This window comes from Atractosteus spatula, unplaced genomic scaffold (genome assembly GCF_055471065.1).
Source record: "Atractosteus spatula isolate fAtrSpa1 unplaced genomic scaffold, fAtrSpa1.hap1 Scaffold_4, whole genome shotgun sequence".
Classification (NCBI taxonomy): Eukaryota; Metazoa; Chordata; class Actinopteri; order Semionotiformes; family Lepisosteidae; genus Atractosteus; species Atractosteus spatula.
In genome coordinates, this window is record NW_028296868.1 from 66,005 (window position 1) to 83,080 (window position 17,076).

The window sequence follows — 17,076 nt, forward strand, 5'->3', positions numbered from 1 at the left end:
TTAAAATTAGTCAAGCAATATGAAGCATCTCCTTTAGCTTTTAAGTCCCTTATGGTTTTTTCGTATTATATTCCCTATTAATCAAACTCTAAGAGTATGTATCGGCTTGTCAGTCAGGTCTTTTTTTCTCTTTTTCAATTGTCGTTTACACATGCACGACTTTAAAAGCTAGCAAGACAGGTTTCGATTCACATTAGCTGGCGAGCCTTGTTAAAAAAAACAATGACAATGTAACATGCCACTGTTTGTTCATGAACAAAGTTATACTGAGACTTCCTTAGATACGCGATTAAAAAATAAATAAAAATTTGAATCTCCTGCGGAACACATTCCATAAGAATCAGCGGTTCTACAACATATATCGCCTTTAAAGGTGGCTTCTCAAAACGCTTTACGGGATAAAAACAACCAGAACAGCAGCGACAACAATATTGTATTTCATTGCACTTTGAAAATTGCATTTGAGCACGGTTTTTGACTTTCTTAAAATTGCATTTTGGGCGCGGACAGCACATACAAGGGTTAATGAACTGCGCCAAGAAATTTAAAATAGTTTTCTTTAGGTGTGAGGGTAGGAATGGACCGCAGCAGGCATAATCAGCAAACCAGGAAAACAAAGAACAGGACAGGTGAGATGTGTAGCCAGAAAGCGAGTGATCAGAAAAAGGAAATGGATTTGTCAACTGATTGTCCATAATATCGCTTACCTATTTTTTCGAAGAAATGTTTGTTAAAATAAAAGTCCAGCACCAGCTGGATTCGAACACACAACCTGCCAGTTGGTAGGCACGCACCTAGACCAGTAGGCTACAAGACAGCTCGCATGATCAGGCAGGCGAAACAGCCCTACACAGCCCTGCCGCAGTACACGGATATAATCATACCATTATTAAATTCTTGAGATACGCGATTCCATATTATATTCCCTTTTAATCAAATTCTAAAAGTATGCTTGTTGACTCCGGTATCACGTTAGTTAAAGACTTCGAAGCTTACAATGTTTAGGGAGAAATGGAATACTGGTGTGTATTTTTTTCTTTAAAGTACCAAGACCAGCTATATACTGTATGTTTATGTTCCAAAATTAATATCGTTTATGGCCTTCACACGCGTTACAGTATGCTCCTATTCTTTTTATGCTCAGCTACTAAGATTTCCCTTCAGTGGTAAAATTCAATATCTACAACGAGCACAGTAAAGACGTTTACAGTAAGTCTTTCTACGACAGACCAATGGACCATGAGTGCCCCTGTCGGTCAACCAATCACGCACCGCGGTATCCCGTGTCATCATACCTGCGGTATCTGTACCGCGGTGTCTGTACCGCGCACTTTGAATGGCTGCATCTGTATGTTACACTTAGTTCACTGTTTTAAATAGATCTAATTAAGAAAGTTAAGTGTTAGCATAAACTATTAGCAATCAATAATATTAAATTTAGCACTGTAATAAGCTGTTGCACTTTCCCCCGCATCTTGTAAAAATATATTTTCATTGTTCAAATATACATTAAGTCTGACTATCATATAATAAGTTAAATACAAAACTAAAGAAAAAATAGGGTTAAATATAATTCAAAATATTTTGCTAACAATGTTAACTGTTTATGAATAATAAAATGTATTAACTAAGGAGTAGGATGGCTCAGTTGTTAGTATGTTTTTTTGTTTTGTTTCTTTTTCATAAATACAACAGTAGTACCTGATGTCTCAGTGGCTTTCAAAATTAAATTATGCATGCAAACCTGTGAACTAGAAAGATAACTAAGATATCCATCCATTTATAATGGTGGCGAAGTGGTTAGCATTGCTATCTTGCAGCACTGGGGTCCTAGGTTCAATTCCTGCCATCCTGTGTGTGAGGGGTTTACATGTTCTCTCTGGGTTAGATGGTTTTTCTCCATATGTGTGATATGACTCCCTCTCGCACTCCAAAACATACTGGTAAGTTAATTGGTTTATGGGAAAACTGGCCCTGGCGTGTGTGTGTTTGTGTCTGTCTGTCCTGTGATGGACTGGCGCTATGTCCAGGGTGTATTCTGCCTTGTGTCCGTTGCTTACTGGGATAGGCTCCAAATCCTCTGTACTGGATAAAGAGATTAGAAATGGATGGAAGTAAAGGCACTGTGTGGATGGAACTATACACAGTGTTAGAAACCCACGATGAAATGGCAGCATCTCACTGAGAATAAAATATTTTATAGTGCTGGCTTAAGGAAACAGCCTTTCCACCTCTCTTGCACATCAGTATCCATACCTAGTTATTTAAACAAATTGCCTCTAAGTATAAACATCTTAATATGCTGGCTCTGTGGATCCGCATCAGCTATGTTTGCCCATTCCTTCAATTCATGTGCATCCAACACACAGTTCAATGCCAGCAACTACACATAATCTAAAATACAATCCTTATTTCAGTATCTATGTAAACATATAGTCTGTTAACTTCATCATCTTCATCAAAAGTATGCCTAACCCCATTAGGAAGTGTTCTTGTTATAAGTGTATTCCTCAGCTTTCCCCAAATTATCTTCTTCTTGCCAACATCTCTAGTCTTTTATCCTGCAATAACTCAGCCAACACTTAAATCTCCAAAAGCTGCTTGTGTTAATTTCTTTAAATCACAAATATCATGTGTAAATACTGGCCATGTAATACTCTGCATTGTGGAATAATAGTTTATTTTAAAGGGAACTAGAGAAATCAAGAAAGGCTTTTTTTCTAGAATTAATAAATGCACATCCTGTTCACTGGGGAAATTAAATCCACACTGAGCAATCTTCAATATGTTCAGAATATGACAGCAAGAATCCTATCAGGGATGCATTACACCTGTTTTCAAGTCCTTGCACTGGTTACCTATCAGATTTCGAGTCAACTTCAAAATCCTTATCCTCCTTATATACTGTCCTACAACTGTTATTATTGATCACCGAATTATTGTACTTGACATGACTTCATTCAGCCTTTCCTGAACGTCTATGACAGGCAGAGAGAGTGCTGTTTCTGGTGCGATCTTTTGCAGCTGACATTTCACTGTTTTAAACGAACAAGAAATTAGATTGCTCATAAATCAGTTATTCTATATAAACACAGCGTAATTGCCCTCCGAAAATCCTCTTTTTCTTGTTCGTTTTAGAGACCTTGATCGAAACTGATTTTAGATGTCAGAAAGGATTTATTTTCTCTGTATTTCCTACATTGCTTTGTCGAGATTTTAACTTTATATCTAACTTTATATCTAGGCTCAGATTTCAACTATAAATCGTACAGTAATTAATAGCAGTAAATACTGATGTTTTGCGCCCTCTTACCACAAAAATATATGTTTTGTAGTTGGGATTAACTTTATTTCGTACGCGTAGCTACTCCGATTCGGACACCGAACAGTTAAAGATGGCGGCAAATCAGACACCCAGAGGGGGGGCGTCTTCTCGCCTCCATAACTAAAATGCCAAATAGGAGTGGCTTAAGCGACATACACAGTCGTGTAACTGACAGTTTGAGGTAGCCTATCGTGTAAATTTCGCTTTGTTGCTGATAGGTTAAGCTTTCGAAACTCTGCCCCAAAGTCATGTGACTGATTTTTCGCCCTGTTTCGTTGGTTAAACGCAATGATCACAAGCACCACCATGGTAACTGGGATGTGTAGTTTTTAATTCCGTTTGAATTATAACTGTACGTACTGTCTTCATATTTGGCCAGGGCTTTAAAGAGAAGGCGCGCCAAAAAAATTCGGTGCCGTCGTCTCCGCTTTAAAGGTACCCCCGTGCTGGAAGAATTTGACCTCGGAACGTTTGCCCAGCGTAGTTATAGTGGACATAAAAACAAGAGTTCGCTGGCATTATATCCTAGAAGACACAGACCGGCACCAGACCGGTAAATGCTTGATGAACTAGGGATTGGACAGTTTCCAAGTGCTTGTACAATCGATGGAAATGTTCAAATAAATGTGCAAAAGAAATAAACAAAATAATCATTTATTTCTTTATCATATTGGCTAGCTAATGTCCTCTCTTTGCTAGTTAGTGGCTGTGTTTCTGCGTTGGGTAGCAACGGGTGACTGTTCTCAGGCGGAAGATGTAAACAGCTTAATTTTCGTCTTAAATAATTTTTAAAAATTAAAATTCATTCTATACAGCAATCACATATTTGGGTACCGTTTCATAAAACTTTCATGCTTAAAATGTTTAGGGAGAAATGGAAGACTGGTGTGTATTTTTTCTTTAAACTATCAAGACCAGCCATACACAGTACAGTTTATGTACATACAGTAATGTTTATGTTCCTAAATTAATATCGTTTATGACCTTCAGATGCGTTATGCTCCTCTTCTTTTTATGCTCAGCTACTAAAATTTCCCTTTAGTGGTAAAATTCCATATAAATATTCAAAACTAAGCAGATTGAAATGTGCACAGTAAAGACATTAGATGATTAAATCTTTTCACTACCAACCAATGCACCACGAGTGCCCCTGTCGCAGGGCACCGTAGGGCGGTGCCCTACGGTGCCCTGCGGGTTGGTTACTGTACCACGGGTTTTTACCGCTCATTTTGAATGGCTGCATCTGTAGGTTGTCTCTCGCAGTGTTCAGGAATTGCATTCCGAAACTGAGTCAGATCAAAAGTTGTAAGAAAAGCACCTATGGTGTCGGTTCTAACAGCTTTATTGATTCGATGTTAAAGGCCGGAAATGGGGCACAAGACACGCGACCGCAAAAAGCGTCGCCATCTGCTTCCAGCTGCAAAATGCCGTTTGCGGACGCTGAAGCATTTGAACTTGAACTTTATTGCCATATGTAACCGGTACTGGTACAATGGAATTCTTACTTACAGAAGGTCTCTCGATTGTAAAACAAGTGTAAAAAACAAGACAAAGTGCAAACAGTGCATCAAGACAATGTACAAACAAACAATAGACAATGTGCAAGTAAACATGTAGACATTTCTTTCCAAGGCAGCGGGTACAAGCGATCTCGCGTTTTAAAACCACCAGGAAAAGCAGAAAGGCACTTTTCCTTGCTTGCGCCGGCACACAACGACGTGAGGAGAACACCGTAGTCGGCAGGATTCGAACCTGCGCAGGGAAACCCCAATGGATTTCTAGTCCATCGCCTTAACCACTCGGCCACGACTACAGCAAGCGCTGCTGTTGCTGCGTTCTTGCTACAATCTCACATGGATCGCGAGGCACCGGTGGAAACCTTTTTCAAAGTCGTTCTCCATTAAAAAAAAAACCTTTCCAAAATACAAGCCTTGCAGACAGACACGCCTCAGAGGACTTAAGGGTGGCTTCATGTGGGAATGATAAAGTCTCCCTGTCCGGACAGGAAAATGGCACTTTGTTAGACACAAAGAAACAATCAACAACAGACAAATGTCTACAAGCATTTTAGAAGCCGCACTTGAAATAGCTCTTATATTCGTGTTAGACGCTGGAATCGCCTTTTTATTGACGCTCTTACGAACGCCATGGAAAGCAAAACAAAGCAAAGTAGAGCAGAACAAAACGAACAAAATAAAACCCTCACGTCCTGCACTTGAATATAATGCCGTTACGTGCCGAAGCGGTATTGGACGTCATCCTAGCACTGCAACCCGGGGCGTACGGTATATGGGAACGAGCACACGTCACGAATCGTCTCTAATCACTCCCTGCACTGTAAGGCGCCTTGAAGCGTGCACCCTCAACATTCATCTTTGCGCATCTGTGAAAGGTAAACTCTTGAGCAAACTCTGAACCAGACGCTCAAACTCCAGCTAGGATTAGGGGTTGCATTCCCACGCTACTTGAACACTTTGTTTACGCTCAGTGCTGGATTTTGGGAACTTTAGGACGAGTGGGACTTTTCTCCTATCTGTCAATTCGTTTTGTTTTGGAGACTCTTGGCTGTCTGTGTTGTATAGTGCAGCGTGAAGAAAACGTTTTCGAAAACTGTGCCGGCTCAAAAGTTGTAAGAAATCCTCTCCAGCTCTTTTAAGTCTCTTCAGTTTTGTCATTTAAAGTGAAACTAGATGTATAACTGGAGCCTCACTTATGCAAATGGTGAGGCTCCAGTTCGACATCTAGTTTCACTTTATATGACAGAAGTACGTCAGACTGCGCCGGACTGGGGGATCATTTCCGGTTATTTTTACCATCTTAAACATTTGAAATCCTCCCCTAGGCAATTGTGACACTTCATCTTGGCTCCACCTAGGACACTCTTCAATCTTCCATCACTTCTCTCTTCTCCCGCAACACTCTCGTCTGTCGGCAGTATGTGGCGTCTTTGCATTACCACCAATCTCACCACAGCAAGAAAGCAACGGGTTTTGGCAAGAGAGGAGGAGACTGCCTGGCCCGAACGGGGATCGAACCCGCGACCTTGGCGTTATTAGCACCACGCTCTAACCAACTGAGCTAACAGGCCTCGTGCCTGCTGTCCTCTCTGTGCTGCAAAAAATGGAATTCAGGGAAGTTTCTTTTGTCCTTCTTTGAATAGAAAGCCCTGCGATTCAGTGTACGGGCTTTCTCGTGCTGTTTAATGGTTCTTGTAACCCAAATCCTACACTGGCCTGAAGTGCCCCCCCATTTCATAGCATTTTTCAGCTGATTTCAAATGTACCTAAAGGAGAAGCATTATTGAAGACCATCAATTACCAAGAGCTTTTGTCAAAGGTTTTGGTGGTCACTTTTAATGAGCACAGAGAGCTATGACCTCGGATTTACATCTCATCCAAAAGACGGCGCCTTTTTACCACACAGCGTCTCCGTCACTATACTGGGGCATTGGGACCCGCACAGACCTCAGGGTGAGCGTCCCACCGCTGGCTCCATTAACACCGCTTCCAGCTGTAAGCTTTGCTTTTCCCTGTAGGTCACCCTCATGCGGTTACTGACCTGGCTCACAGCTTCTAAGCTTCAGTGGGTTTTCAGTTGCGAGTTGAAAGGGGATGCAAGTGATGGAGCCGCTAACTGCAAAAGCCACTGCATTGGCCGGGAATCGAACCCGGGCCTCCCACGTGGCAGGTGAGAATTCTACAACTGAACCACCAATGCACACTGCAAGGGTCTCCAAAAAAGACGTTTTTTTACCACTCTGTGCTGGATGTTGGGTCCCAAGGGAACTTCTGGACGAGTGAGAATTTTCTGCTATCAAAATTTGGTTTCGGAGACTTTTGGCAGCCTACAGATGCAGCCATTCAAAATCCGCAGGCGATACCGCATTATTTTGCGGTACGCTGTACGCAGTCTACCGCAAGCTACCGGTAAATACCGCGAGTTACCGTAAATTCTCCTATAATACGACAAGCAAAATAATAGTATCCGGAATTTCCGCAAGGTGGAGCTAATAAAGCTCAACCTCTCATGTTTGAGCTGTGGCCATCAAAGTCTTTAACGAAGATATTACTAATAGTATTAATAATGAATGACCTTGGACAAGCTGTAAGTGTAAACTCAAAGTATTGCCCTGGTCAACATTTTTTTTTTCATTGACCATCTTTGTAAAAGTAACACCACAGCATTTCGCAATCACGCATTTGTTTCCAATCATGCAAAGTACAGTAATTTTTGAGAATCGCTTCACCATGCCTTTCACATGCTCATAAAAGAGATTGATTTAGGAACATAAACATATTACCATATGAAAACTGTAATGTATACAGTATGTATATGTATATTTAATGTCTTAACTGTGCCCGTTTAAGTATTGAATATTCATATCTAATTTTACCACTGAAGGGAAATCTTAGTAGCTGAGCATAAAAAGAATAGGAGCATACTGCAACGCGTGTGAAGCCATAAACGATATTAATTTTGGAACATAAACATAGAGTATATGGCTGGTCTCGGTACTTTAAAGAAAACATACACGAAACATGGTTTCATTATGACCAGAATCGGTCTTGAGATATTTTTAACTTGATTTACAGTATTTGAGAGGTATGTCTTAACACCGATACTACAGTGCTTAAGTACTGCTCACGTATATGTTTCTAGGTTTATATTATGCATTTCATACGGTCAAATTACTTTTGAGCAACTAATAAGAAGCGCGAAACGGTATGCGTTTTAGTTTCGTTTTGTGCTGGGACCCGTGGATTGATTAGAGATATCAAGTACATACAAGTCATTTTTTAAATGTTGTAGTTCGTCTTGAAAAAATGTTACGAGTACATCATCTATCAACAATTACACAGGTTCTGTTTCCATATTGCGGATTTTGGTTACGTAATATTATTTTCTAGATTTCACGTTGTGAATATATGATTTGGGCAAACAGAGCCGCAAAGAAGTACATTATGGGTTGTTGTTGTTTTTTTTGCAGTTTTATCTAGAACAAGCGATGCTTAAACCTTTGTCTGATTCTTGTGAAACTATCCACACGACAGTTACAGTACCTAGGAGTTGACTTCAGTGATGTCACTGATGGGATGTTTCTAAAAATCCATCCTCTGTAAAACGTCTTCTCTAGTTGTCCTGCATATGTATTCGCTAATGAAGCTGTGTGTTCTGAGCCTGGATCTCTACATTTCTGTATGAACCAGCTTAGAGGGCTAAAGACAGCTTGTGTTTAAATTGAGTGTAAGGCAATTTATGCTTCTAAAGTCATGGTCAGCATTTATTATTGTACTGTGCTGTAAACTTGTTCTGTGCCTAGTCACATTATTTTATAGCGTTTTTATAGTGTTATCAAATCCGGTGGCGCTGTGTGTTAGTTTCCTGACTCCCATGTCACATGGTCTGTGATTGAAGCCTGTGAAACCGGTTTAATTCGTCACAGCCAGCACTCCGGCAGAGAGGGGGTTGTGCTCGTAAAGTAGAAGCAGGCGAGATTTCCAGCGAAAGACACCTCCCCCCCACCCTCATACGATTCGCATTGTAATTACACATTGTAATTGTATTACACATTGTACACATGCTTAAAAGAGAAGAGAGAAAACGCAAGCCTTCTTCAGGTGTGAGGGTCTTCTGCTCAGAATGAAACGCTAAAATGTAATGTAGGCTCTGAATGGGTTCAATTATGATTTGGGCTTGATTAAGGTCGCTGCCTTTCATCTAAAACCGTACTTGAATCCTTCGAAACTAAAAATCAGCGTTAGTGAGTTCTAAATAAAGAGGTATCCAGGTAACAGTGAAACGGGCGGACAGTCTGGGGAGATCGCCCGTTTTCCATGTAAATAGTTCCCTGGTTCCGCACCCCTTGGTGTTTCTCTCGCTCTCTCTCGGGTCACCTGATCATTAGCTCGAAAGATTTCAGTGCTTTGTGTATATTCTAATGGTAGTGGGGGCAGGGTGTGTGGGAACAGGTTTGGTCGAAATTGCATTGGAGATCTATATTCTTCACACCTGAAACATTTTCTCTGAAAGCATTTTCTTCGCAGTTTAACCGATCTTGTTACAGCATGTTACAGTTTACTATTATTAACCATATTAATTTTAAGTGCTTAATGCCATTTTTTGACCAGGCACGAATATTCTTAAGTCCATATCTTCGCAAGTGAATCAGTGCGAATTGCAATACTAATTAAATTAAAACTACTAACTACTAACTAATACTAATTAAAACAAACCAGAAACGTGTTGTTCTGTTTAATGACATTACAAGTGGAAAGATTACAGATTTTAATCGTCTTTAATTTTGTTACGTTATACATTTTAGAAACGTTTCATCCATACAAACACCACAAAACTATTTTCGATTGTATTTCTGAATAGTATGTTACACTTAGTTCACTGTTTTAAATACATCTAATTAAGAAAGTTAGGTGTTAGCATAAACTATTAGCAATCAATAATATTAAATTTAGCACTGTAATAAGCTGTTGCACTTTCCCCCGCATCTTGTAAAAATATATTTTCATTGTTCAAATATACATTAAGTCTGACTATCATATAATAAGTTAAATACAAAACTAAAGAAAAAATAGGGTTAAATATAATTCAAAATATTTTGCTAACAATGTTAACTGTTTATGAATAATAAAATGTATTAACTAAGGAGTAGGATGGCACAGTTGTTAGTATGTTTTTTGTTTTGTTTCTTTTTCATAAATACAACAGTAGTACCTGATGTCTCAGTGGCTTTCAAAATTAAATCATGCATGCAAACCTGTGAACTAGAAAGATAACTAAGATATCCATCCATTTATAATGGTGGCGAAATGGTTAGCATTGCTATCTTGCAGCACTGGGGTCCTAGGTTCAATTCCTGCCATCCTGTGTGTGTGGGGTTTACATGTTCTCTCTGGGTTACATGGTTTTTCTCCATATGTGTGATATGACTCCCTCTCGCACTCCAAAACATACTGGTAAGTTAATTGGTTTATGGGAAAACTGGCCCTGGTGTGTGTGTGTTTGTGTCTGTCTGTCCTGTGACGGACTGGCGCTATGTCCAGAGTGTATTCTGCCTTGTGTCCGTTGCTTACTGGGATAGGCTCCAAATCCTCTGTACTGGATAAAGAGATTAGAAATGGATGGAAGTAAAGGCACTGTGTGGATGGAACTATACACAGTGTTAGAAACCCACGATGAAATGGCAGCATCTCACTGAGAATAAAATATTTTATAGTGCTGGCTTAAGGAAACAGCCTTTCCACCTCTCTTGCACATCAGTATCCATACCTAGTTATTTAAACAAATTGCCTCTAAGTATAAACATCTTAATATGCTGGGTCTGTGGATCCGCATCAGCTATGTTTGCCCATTCCTTCAATTCATGTGCATCCAACACACAGTTCAATGCCAGCAACTACACATAATCTAAAATACAATCCTTATTTCAGTATCTATGTAAACATATAGTCTGTTAACTTCATCATCTTCATCAAAAGTATGCCTAACCCCATTAGGAAGTGTTCTTGTTATAAGTGTATTCCTCAGCTTTCCCCAAATTATCTTCTTCTTGCCAACATCTCTAGTCTTTTATCCTGCAATAACTCAGCCAACACTTAAATCTCCAAAAGCTGCTTGTGTTAATTTCTTTAAATCACAAATATCATGTGTAAATACTGGCCATGTAATACTCTGCATTGTGGAATAATAGTTTATTTTAAAGGGAACTAGAGAAATCAAGAAAGGCTTTTTTTCTAGAATTAATAAATGCACATCCTGTTCACTGGGGAAATTAAATCCACACTGAGCAATCTTCAATATGTTCAGAATATGACAGCAAGAATCCTATCAGGGATGCATTACACCTGTTTTCAAGTCCTTGCACTGGTTACCTATCAGATTTCGAGTCAACTTCAAAATCCTTATCCTCCTTATATACTGTCCTACAACTGTTATTATTGATCACCGAATTATTGTACTTGACATGACTTCATTCAGCCTTTCCTGAATGTCTATGACAGGCAGAGAGAGTGCTGTTTCTGGTGCGATCTTTTGCAGCCTACATTTCACTGTTTTAAACGAACAAGAAATTAGATTGCTCATAAATCAGTTATTCTATATAAACACAGCGTAATTGCCCTCCGAAAATCCTCTTTTTCTTGTTCGTTTTAGAGACCTTGATCGAAACTGATTTTAGATGTCAGAAAGGATTTATTTTCTCTGTATTTCCTACATTGCTTTGTCGAGATTTTAACTTTATATCTAACTTTATATCTAGGCTCAGATTTCAACTATAAATCGTACAGTAATTAATAGCAGTAAATACTGATGTTTTGCGCCCTCTTACCACAAAAATATATGTTTTGTAGTTGGGATTAACTTTATTTCGTACGCGTAGCTACTCCGATTCGGACACCGAACAGTTAAAGATGGCGGCAAATCAGACACCCAGAGAGGGGGGGGGGGCGTCTTCTCGCCTCCATAACTAAAATGCCAAATAGGAGTGGCTTAAGCGACATACACAGTCGTGTAACTGACAGTTTGAGGTAGTCTATCGTGTAAATTTCGCTTTGTTGCTGATAGGTTAAGCTTTCGAAACTCTGCCCCAAAGTCATGTGACTGATTTTTCGCCCTGTTTCGTTGGTTAAACGCAATGATCACAAGCACCACCATGGTAACTGGGATGTGTAGTTTTTAATTCCGTTTGAATTATAACTGTACGTACTGTCTTCATATTTGGCCAGGGCTTTAAAGAGAAGGCGCGCCAAAAAAATTCGGTGCCGTCGTCTCCGCATTAAAGGTACCCCCGTGCTGGAAGAATTTGACCTCGGAACGTTTGCCCAGCGTAGTTATAGTGGACATAAAAACAAGAGTTCGCTGGCATTATATCCTAGAAGACACAGACCGGCACCAGACCGGTAAATGCTTGATGAACTAGGGATTGGACAGTTTCCAAGTGCTTGTACAATCGATGGAAATGTTCAAATAAATGTGCAAAAGAAATAAACAAAATAATTATTTATTTCTTTATCATATTGGCTAGCTAATGTCCTCTCTTTGCTAGTTAGTGGCTGTGTTTCTGCGTTGGGTAGCAACGGGTGACTGTTCTCAGGCGGAAGATGTAAACAGCTTAATTTTCGTGTTAAATAATTTTTAAAAATTAAAATTCATTCTATACAGCAATCACATATTTGGGTACCGTTTCATAAAAATTTCATGCTTAAAATGTTTAGGGAGAAATGGAAGACTGGTGTGTATTTTTTCTTTAAACTATTGTAGTGGCAATGCTTGTTAATAAGACAGAATTAAGCGTTGGTATGCTCCTAAAGGAGGCCCCATCTCACCCTCCATCTCTGTGGTGCAGCCACAGAGAAAGAATTCATGCAAGCTGATTTAAGATGTTTTTCTTTTGATAAGAAGCAAGCTCCCAGACGGGGATGCAATTAGCTAAGCCTGGCTATCATGATCAATGGTCATCCACTGGCGCCTATCTGTCTAGGGAGTGCCGAATGGACATCTGGACTGCATTTCTAAGTGTCAAGAGTAAGTGACTTATATCTCACCTTGACCAACCAATCAGGGACTGGCAGGGCGTGGTAATACCACGTGGGTCTCCAATGCCCGCCAAACTCTCAACCAATCAGCACACATCTGGGTCTTGATCAAAAAGGGAGCGCAAGCTCAGTTCTGGGCTCTCCTTGGCCATTTTCACGCATCCTCAGAGACAATCACGTGACAACTGCTGTTGTCTGCAAAAGGACTTGGACTTTGTTCTAAGCGCGAGGCCGAGGATCCCGTACGTATTCAGAATTCTACCAACGTGAATGCTCCGCTTGATCAACGGCAGCCTACAGTTGGACCCTCGTCGACAACCTGAATAGCTTATTCAGAAGCAGCGCTGGACCGGGAACGAACCAGCTTCTTCCCAGGCAAAAGAGTGACTTGTGAGGACTCGCGGTCACACTCTGTGCATAGAGACTTTCTACTAGCCAGCCGGACTGCTGGTAGATCCCCTCGGAGCAACGACTGCCCTGCGCGCCGCAGTCAGATTCCTCCGCCCGTCCTACTCCGAGCTGCACCTCGACTGGTTGGCCGGTAGCCAGAGGACGCCGACACAACGCCCATTGGACAACCGCTGCAACAGAGCCTGTCAGCTGGTTTGGTGTTCGTGCCGGGAAATTCCAAATCCAAACACAGTGGATAAGTAAACCCCATGTTCTACATTGCGTCTCGAGAATTTAATTGTACCTCAACACAAGTTGTTATCAATTTAATTCATGAGTAATGTATTTACTTCCGAGTTTAGAGTAACAGTGGGTAATAACACTGATTAGCGATTTGGTAACCGAACGATATATATTGACATATATTCTCTGTTGTGTATCTCTTTGTGTTTGCATCTCTTCGAGATTATATACCTTGTATATTGATAACCCTCACAGTAAGGTCTGCCGCTCGTATCCAGGCAGACTAGTATATGTTTGGTGCACAGTTTATATTAATAAATGTATCTCGTGTATTGAACCCGTGTGTGTGCGTTGTTAGTTGTTCTGACGATTGATTTTCTAAAAGCCCAACGAACAACCTCGTGATTACTGCTACAATTGATAATTGTCTCAGTAAACCCATCAAACCACTACATTTAATGGCGTCCCTGGGTGGGCGAGTTTAGAATGAAATGAGAATCAATCGCACAGAATAACTGATATTGCTGTGAGTTCAAGTTCAGCACAGCACCGCGGCTTCTATACGCGAATACCGGGTGTGCTGATAACTGCGTAAAGAAATCCCCCTGTTTTCTAGCGTTTAGTGTAACGTGTACTGATTGGAAATCCATCTGCTCGGGTGTTTAGATTCCATACTGTATTTTGGTAAAAGAAAAAAAAGTAATACTCTTAAAGTTTCTCTGACGTAATGACAATGGCTGCTAAAATGTCTGAAGTGGAGTCGCTTATAAGTACTATTTCTAGCGACGACAATCCTGGTTACTGGAGCGGTATCGAAAAGTTGAACTTTGATGATATTGAGAAGCTGCAAGTAGATTTAGTAGCTAAGGTAGCGAACCAGCTTAACACAGGAGGGTCCGTGAACGCAGTTCAGGTCCTATCGAGTTTCGCCTTAAATCTAGCTAAACAGCTGGAACTGTCTTTGTCCGAGCTGACAAAGTTTCAAAAGCTTCAGGGAAAGCTAGAAAGATATAAGGCGGAGCGAGTTGAGTTGTTGGATATAATCAGAGAAAAGAGAGTGAAAAATGAGGAAAGTGAAGACAGACTCAGGGAAGTTTTAGGTAAATTAGATGACCTGTCTGCTAGAGAAACTGCGGCTGAGGTAGCTAGGAGAGACCTGGAAGCGAGCTTGAAAGAAAAAGAAAAAGAAATTGAGCGTTTAAATGAGCTCAGCCAGGAAAGGCAAAAGGAGTTAGATGCTGCCGTACTGGAAGCAAAACAGGCTAGATCCCACTTGCATGCCAGCCCACCTAGCAGCCCGGAGCGCTCACCCAGCGCGCCGGGAGGAGGTTTCTCCCGGCCAGGGTCTGTGGTCGGATCGGCATGGGGGAGATCGCCGAGTCCTGCGCGAGACGCAAGGGCGATGCAATTCAGGCATAGACCCCCTGCTCCTGATCACGGCCGTCCCCCTGCCCGCGGAGAAACCGTAAAAATTAACCTCCACTCCCTGAGGCAGTTAGCCAAAGATGTAGAAAGGTTTGACCCGTCAGTGTCAGGGAATAATGTGGAAACCTACATCGATGAGCTGAGACATACTTTGCAGTTTATGCCCGGAGCGTCCGAACAGGAAAAGGCTATGTTAGTAAGGAAAACTACTAGCCGAGCGGTCCACGAGTGGATGTCTAGACAAGGACCGGAGGTCTGTAATAGCTTTGAGGAGCTGTGTCAGGCAATGATCGGAGAATTTTCGGCTTTTATCGATCCCATAGCTGCCGTGGCCGCTGCGCACCATATTAAGCACGAAAAAGCTGAAGCCCCTCGCGACTATTATGAGAGGCTTAGGCGCACTTATTTTGCAGGGCGGAATGAAGAGGGTTGCGAAGAGAACGTGAATTTCAAAGGTTTATTCATTGCTAATCTGCATCCCTCAATCAGGAAAATGATTGTGATGCACACTGATGCAAAAGCGATGAAAATGGCTGACATTAGAAGGTTGGCTCAAAAAGCCTGGGGAGCTGAAGTCTCTGCTTCCTCAGAGCGAAAACCTGCTAAAACGGCCGTGTTCGCCACTAAAGCCAGCAGGGTTGACGACTCGCCTCAGCTCGAGGGAGCTGAGGTTCCTGAGCCCGCTAAGCCCCGGCGCAAAATAGGCAGGCAGGACCGCACTAAGCGTCAGAGCCGCCGTGAGCGCTACGGGGAAGGCAAGGGCACAGGCAGAGCCTATCAGAAGGCTGGACGAAGGGAGTCGACTGCAACCCGCCTGGCCAGGCTTGAACAAGCCCTGCTTGAGAGATCAGGACAGGGTAAACCTTCCGCACTGAATGCCGGAAGCGTGAATGAGCTTAGTGGGACCACGCCCCTTCTCACTGGAGGAGGCGGGGATCCATCCCAAACCCCTCCCTCAGTCTATCTGATTGGGTGGGAGGGTTCCTGCCTGGAAGAAGGCTGTGACTCTGAGTTGGGCGCTGACCCCGCCCCTGAAGTCAAAGAAAAGGCAGGCTTCCAACAATTCTTAGGGAATCTCAGCCAGAAAGGCAAAGCAAGGCGTATTTATATCAAGGTTTCTCTTGAAAACGTCTTAGATAGAGAAGCACTGGTTGACACTGGGGCTGAAATTAGTTTGATGTCAGCCGATCTACTCAGCGAGCTCAAACGAGTAGCGAAAGGAAAAGGCATCAGACTTAAGGTAGAACCGTGTAAGATAGATATTTCCAGCTATACCCAGGATCATGCCAGGATCACACACCGAGTGTGGGTGGCACTTAGGTTCGGGCCAATGAACGTGGTGCATCCTGTTTACATCTCTAGGTTTAAAACAGAGCCACTACTCATTGGCCAAGACCTGCTTGACAGGCTGGAGCCTCTGGTGGACTGCCAGCGTGGAAAATTGTGGGCTCAGGTCAAGCACCCTAAGCCTGTCGTACAGCAAAAAGGGGGGTTCAGTGGTTATGCTGTGATCACACAGTGCCCACTGAACACCATAGCTGAGTTGGAGGATTCTCCTGGTTCCTCTGGACGAGAAATAAATGTCTCTTCTTGCTTTCCAAAACTACAGGGAAGTCCTGCCCAGGCCAGCACTCCCACGGTCTCCCAACTACAGGAGCAGTGCTCCGAGCAGCTGCTTGACCCGCCAGGTAAAGCACACCCCTTTTTCATCCCTGAAGAAGAGTGGATCTCCCTGTCCGGTAATGAATGGGAGTCCTTTCTGTGCGCCCTGGTACCTCAGGGGGACAAGGACTACCACCCCATGGTGGTGGGAGGGGTCCAGGTGGCAGAAGTGCAGGTTGATGATGTAATTCTCAGCCTCAGCTCTGAGAAGTCCATAATCAGTGAAGGTCTGTTCGAGGACCTGTCGCGAAGCCGTCAGGTGACCCTGGTGACGCAATCACAGGGTCTGTGGTGGGCACCCCCACCTCATAGGTCCATTTGGAGCAAAGGAAGCTGTGCAGCTTCCATCTCCATCGGAAAAAGGAAGTTTGCTCACTACTTCCAGGTAGCACCTCAGCTGACCCATTCGGTCTGTATTGGTGCAGACCTGTTGGTTCGACTGGGCGCCCAGTTGGACACAGTAAACAGTGTGCTGTGGACACG

At 42.2% G+C, this 17,076-nt stretch overlaps 2 non-coding genes across 2 annotated transcripts; both read right to left on the reverse strand.

The window, feature by feature from the left end:
- Positions 1-5,056: 5,056 nt before the first annotated feature.
- Positions 5,057-5,138, reverse strand: trnas-aga (transfer RNA serine (anticodon AGA)). The gene has a single exon. It is a non-coding gene; the product is annotated as a tRNA-Ser (tRNA).
- A 1,201-nt stretch (positions 5,139-6,339) lies between these two features.
- trnai-aau (transfer RNA isoleucine (anticodon AAU)) lies at positions 6,340-6,413 on the reverse strand. The gene has a single exon. It is a non-coding gene; the product is annotated as a tRNA-Ile (tRNA).
- Positions 6,414-17,076: the final 10,663 nt, after the last annotated feature.